This window comes from Salvia splendens, chromosome 11, assembly GCF_004379255.2.
Source record: "Salvia splendens isolate huo1 chromosome 11, SspV2, whole genome shotgun sequence".
Taxonomy (NCBI): Eukaryota; Viridiplantae; Streptophyta; class Magnoliopsida; order Lamiales; family Lamiaceae; genus Salvia; species Salvia splendens.
The window spans coordinates 31996250-32001843 of NC_056042.1; the positions used below are offsets into that span (position 1 = coordinate 31996250).

Below are 5594 nucleotides of genomic sequence, written 5' to 3' on the forward strand. Positions count from 1 at the left end.
AAGATCTCTTCTAATCTGTGAGTATTTTTTCAATTCTAAGCCACCCCCTGTGTAGGGTTTGGAGGCTCTGATCTAGTTAATTGATTGAGGGTTATTGTTGCCTTGACTGTGTTGGTTTGTATGCTACTCCATGATGAAGTTTTTCTGATGAATTACATGTGATAATCTGTGTATTCACTGCATTGGTTGGATTCCTTGTATGGTTGGTTTTTAGTGAACTTAGCCACCCCTTAGTACGGTTTGGAAGCTCTGATTGCAATTATGTGGCCTTTGGGTTGTTTGTTGGCTCTGATGTTGTGTTTTTGCTCCTCTATGATGAAAGTTTTCTGAGAGAGTTATGCATGCTGCTCCATGATTCATCTGTATGGTTGGTTTTTTGTGAACTTAGCCACCCCTTTGTAGGGTTTGGAGGCTCTGATTAGCAATTTGTAGCCTTAGGTTTTTTTGGCTTGAACATTGTTATTACTCCTATGTGATGAAGTTTTTGAGAGAGTTATGCATGCTGATCCATGATTCCTCTGTATTGGTTGTTTTTTTGTGAACTTAGCCACCCATTTTATGGGTTTTTTTTTTTAATTAACTTCATATATTTATATCATATATATGAAGGAGGAAATTACAAATCAACTCCTATAACAAGGGGGAAAGACAAATTACGCCACCCAGGTTCGAACTCGAGACCTCCAGGATGGACGCGGTATCCAGCACCCTTTACCGCTAGGCCAAGGGCTTGGATCCACCCATTTTATGGGTTGGAGGCTCTGATTTGCAATTTTGTGGCCTTATATGGTTTATTGGCTCTGATGTTGTTGTTTTTGCTCCTCTGTGATGAAGATTTTCTGGAGAGTTATGCATGCTGATCCATGATTCCTCTGTATTGGTTGTTTTTTTTGTGAACTTAGCCACCCCTTTTATGGTTTAGAGGCTCTGATTTGCAATTTCGTGGCCTTATATGGTTTGTTGGCTCTGATGTGTGTTTTTTGCTCCTATGTGATGAAGATTTCTGAGAGTTATGCATGCTGATCCTGATTCCTCTATATTGGTTGTTTTTTTTTTGAACTTAGTCACCCTTTTATGGTTTAGAGGCTATGATTTTGCAATTTTGTGAACTTAGCCACCAACATCACTTACACTTGATTTCATACAAAATGCAGCTTATAGAGCTGTAATGCAACCTAGTTACCTTAACCCAGAATGTAGCCTACTTACCCTAACCCAAAATGAAGGCTATAACCTAAAAAACAAGTTTACATCCTAAACACCAACCTATTTTGATGCTTATACTGTAAACCTCATGATCCAAGTGGCCTATCTAGAAACCTAAAACATTGATTAGATGCCCTATGTCATATGAGGCACCCACATCATTCTCAGGGAGTAGAAGATACTCCAAGCTTTCCCTTACTAGATTCTCTTCAACTTCAAGTGATGTAGGAAGCCCCACTGTCCTTCTCAGCCTTTCTTTGTTCAAGTGGGGGATTTTGTAGTTGTTGCCCCCATGGACTTCTAGGATCTTCCTGAAACAGCTTTGCAATGTTAAGAAAATATTGTTCAGAGTTGTGGTGTGAGTTCCTCAAAGAACTCCAAACATTACCCATAATTCATCTATATTGGTGGCTAGTTTATCATCTTGTAGGATTGTATGGCCTAAAAAAGCCAAGGTCTCCAATACATTGGTGTCTGAGAGTTGGCTGGTTGGCTAATTAGATGGAATTGAAATCCATCTGAATCTGCTCCTGCTCCATCTCTTGCTCCATCTCCATTGCCCTATGATGAGAATGAAATTCTAAGGGTAATTTAGCTATAAATACCTTTGGTGGTTTGTTGGTAGGTGGAGGTCAAAGTTTTGGAGTATGGTGAAGAAGATATTTATAGGTAGATAGTTTAGCTTAATTTGATTTTGGATTTTTCCCTCCATGGGATTAAATAGAATTTTTCCCTCCTTAATTTGGAGTTTGAGTTAGTGAAAATGGAATTTGGTTCCCTCTTTAAATTGTTGAGATGTGATGGCCGAAATAGATATATGCATGTGTGAAACATTTTTTTTAAATTTTAACTTTGGCATGGCTTAATTTTGGCAGAGAAAAAAGTTAAAGTTGAAAATTAAAAACCATAAGTTTAAATATTTAAACAACCAAACCTTATAGAAGTAAAAAAGAAACATTTTTAAAATATAAAAAGTCAACCCATCTCACTTTCCACCAACTCACTTCATTTATTACTCACTTCACCATTCACTTCATTAATTACACACTCGACAATTCCTTAAACCGTGCCATAACTAAATGACACTCCAAATGTGGGACGGAGGGAGTATTAAGTGTATAATTGATAATAAATTTTATTCATTAGATCAAAACAATCTAGTTTATTATATGAGTTTGAAAATAAGAAGTGAACCAAAACACCATTATAGTGAAATATTTGTTAAGGCGTTTTGATTCACTCCTTCGTGTAGTAAACTAAATCGTTCTTATAGTGAACTAAATTCATATTCTAGGTTATGCATTTAAGTACTAAATAAACTAAATCTTATATAGAACTAAATTCATATTCTCTAGTTATGCATTTAAGTACTAAATCGTTCTTATAGTGAACTAAATTCATATTCACTAACTTGTGTCACTAACTTATTTCGCTCAAATTTATTAAAATCCACCTTTCATTGACTTTTTCTATCATTCTTATTATATTTCTAAATTCCAAACCAAGTCAACTATAGTTAATTATGGACAGAACATGGACACAAATTTGATTGCAATTAATTTTCTTAAACGGTCTCTCATCAACACTTTTGGGTTGGAATAAGTATCGAGCTTGTGTACACCGATAGAAATGTAATATATTTTTTGGGTTTCAATTGTCAACCGGGCTCGTGAGACTTATATAGTGATTTCAATTTTCTTTGTACACCGATGTGGGTCAACACCTTTTTCAAAACCAATTGGTGATAGAAGGAGAAACTCATGAGACTTATATAGTGATTTCAATTTTCTTTGTACACCGATATAGGATAATTATAATATATTTCTTTTGGTTTCAATTGCCAACAATTCAATATTAACTTTGGGCATACTAGAGTATCCACAAGTACTATTAACTTCAATCATGCTAGAGCTCCTCCTAGTCGGCTGGCAGCGCCCTCCTCTTGTGGATGAACACGACAAGGGGCGATGTGGAAGGATTATTCAAAAAATAGGAGTTTAATGTATCTAGAGAAAATAAAAACACTACCTTATTCAACAATCAACGATGCTAAGTTAACTGGGTTTTTTTGTTGTTGTCACACCACACTAATGACATGTTGGTGACTACATAATTACACTGCATAATACACATATAAAGTGCATGTCTTTAAAGAGCATTTAACCGTCCACATGTTTTTATATTACTACCATATTTTTGTCGGTATACACTTATCAATCAACACGCAACAACGAAATAATACAGATAATAAGCAGCAGCATCCATCTTGCATTAAAAAAATATCAATCAACATTCATTACATATATTGAGGGGCATCATATAATAATACCAAAATTAGATTTGTTCATGATCCACAAATTTTAGTGAAAAAGCAGAAGAAATGCAGTCAGGCAGCGATCAGCAGAGGCGGCGGCACAGGGTAATCCCATCGCCGACAGGCAGCTGGCATATCTCGATCCTGGGATCAGCCGCGAGCGCCTTGTTGAGCTCCAGCACGAAGTCGCGATAGTACCTAACGTACTTCCTCAGCGGCGCATCCGGTGGGCCACCACGGAGCCGTTCCACAGGGTGTTGTCGTACCCGATCACACCCCCTACTTTGACCAAATCAATCAGCCTCTTGTGGTAGTTTAGGTAGTTGTCCTTGTCAGCATCCACAAATATGAAATCATATGTGCCATCATACTTCCCCTGCCCATTTCAATATTCTCTACATTAGGTATTGTGGTTAGGTTTGTCACGCAACGTAAATCAAATCAAGAATTCTTACATCTGCAACCATTTGATCAAGAACAGGCAAAGCAGGGCCTTCTTTGAATTCAATTTTGTGTGCAACTCCAGCTTTCTCAATTACTGGCAGCCCCAATTCGTAATTCTCCTTGTTGATGTCCATTGCCAGTATCTGCACCCCAAAATTTCACTTATAAATAAACGGGACACAAACTCTCGACCTATTGGGGTTGGGTTTTAAGTACCTTGCCGTCGTCGGGAAGGGCGAGGGCAGTAGCTAGGAGAGAGTAGCCGGTGTAGACTCCAATCTCCATGGTGTTTTTGGCATTGATCAGCTTCAAAAGCATGTTCAAGAACTGCCCCTCATCCGCAGATGTGGTCATTATATTCCTATTTCAATTCACAACATTTTTATTTACTACTATCATCTTAAATTACATCAATGGATTAATGCTACTTTTGTGTAGTTAACTAACCATACCATGGATGATTGGCAGTTATTTCTCTTAGCTCTTTCATGGGCTCCGGCTCTCTTGGATACACACTTGTTTCAAGAATATACTGCATATATAACCCATTTTTTTGTCAAATAAAACAAAATAACTCATTTAAATTAACTTACTTGGAATGGATGGAATATTTGCATACCTGGTAAAGGTCGTCGCTTTGCAAAAGGCTCTTGTGGCCTACCTCTTGATGCCGGCCGGCTTGGTTTTCTGTTGCAACAGCGGTTTGAGACATCTCTCTCCTTTTCTCTTTGATTGTTGTGGAAAATTTTTAATTTGTGTCTCTCTTGTTTTTATGGAAAAGGTGTTGCTGATTTTGAAGGAGGGAAATGGAGGATGATTTATAGTGAGTCATCCGGCCCGGTTTGGGTTGCTTGAGGTGGGTGAGTGGGCCGGGCCGGGCCGGGGTTGGTGAGCGATGGAAAAAAAGTGGGTTTGTTGGGTGGGGTCCATCGGGGATGGCGTCATGCTGACGGCAGCTTTTCTACTATGGTGCATTTGGTGGGGCTACACGTGGCGAGATGAGTGGCGGGGATTTTGTGCGTGAGTTTGTGAATTGTCTTTCAATTTTGGGTGGTGGTTTGGTGCGGTGGTTGCTTTGAAATGTATGCAGCTTGACTGCTCTTGAGATTTAGTCAGTTTTGGTTCAACTATATATTCATTGTAATTTTATTTTTTTTGTTATGTGTGATAATACAAAGTATAGTTGATTTAGTTTTGCGAAAAATGATGTTTTCTATTTATTGGAACTGTTGATTGAAAAGATGATGCACAAAAGTAGTTATAACAAACACGCGATAAAGCACGCATTAAACAAACGAACTAGAAAACAGAAACCGATACGAATAGAAAACAAAAACAATATAAATGCATTAAAGATCGGATAATTTCAAAAGCAAGAACCTAAGAACTTACGAAGATAAGTAACAACTAAACCATAGCTCTAAATTATATCAATGGGAAATTTCTAAAGTTTGCGACAGTTGACAACTACTAGACAATTTTAAAGCAAATATGATTTAGTCAATTTATCAGAACGATGCCTAATATTGAGACAACATTATTTCTAGAGTGAGACAACGAGACTAAACGAGACTCTGACACAATCGTTCTGGTATCGTTTCGTCAATTAATCATCTTTCTTATACGTTAA

At 37.6% G+C, this 5594-nt stretch overlaps 1 pseudogene; it reads right to left on the bottom strand.

Moving 5' to 3' along the window:
* Positions 1–3490: 3490 nt before the first annotated feature.
* LOC121753923 lies at positions 3491–4755 on the bottom strand (annotated as a pseudogene).
* Positions 4756–5594: the final 839 nt, after the last annotated feature.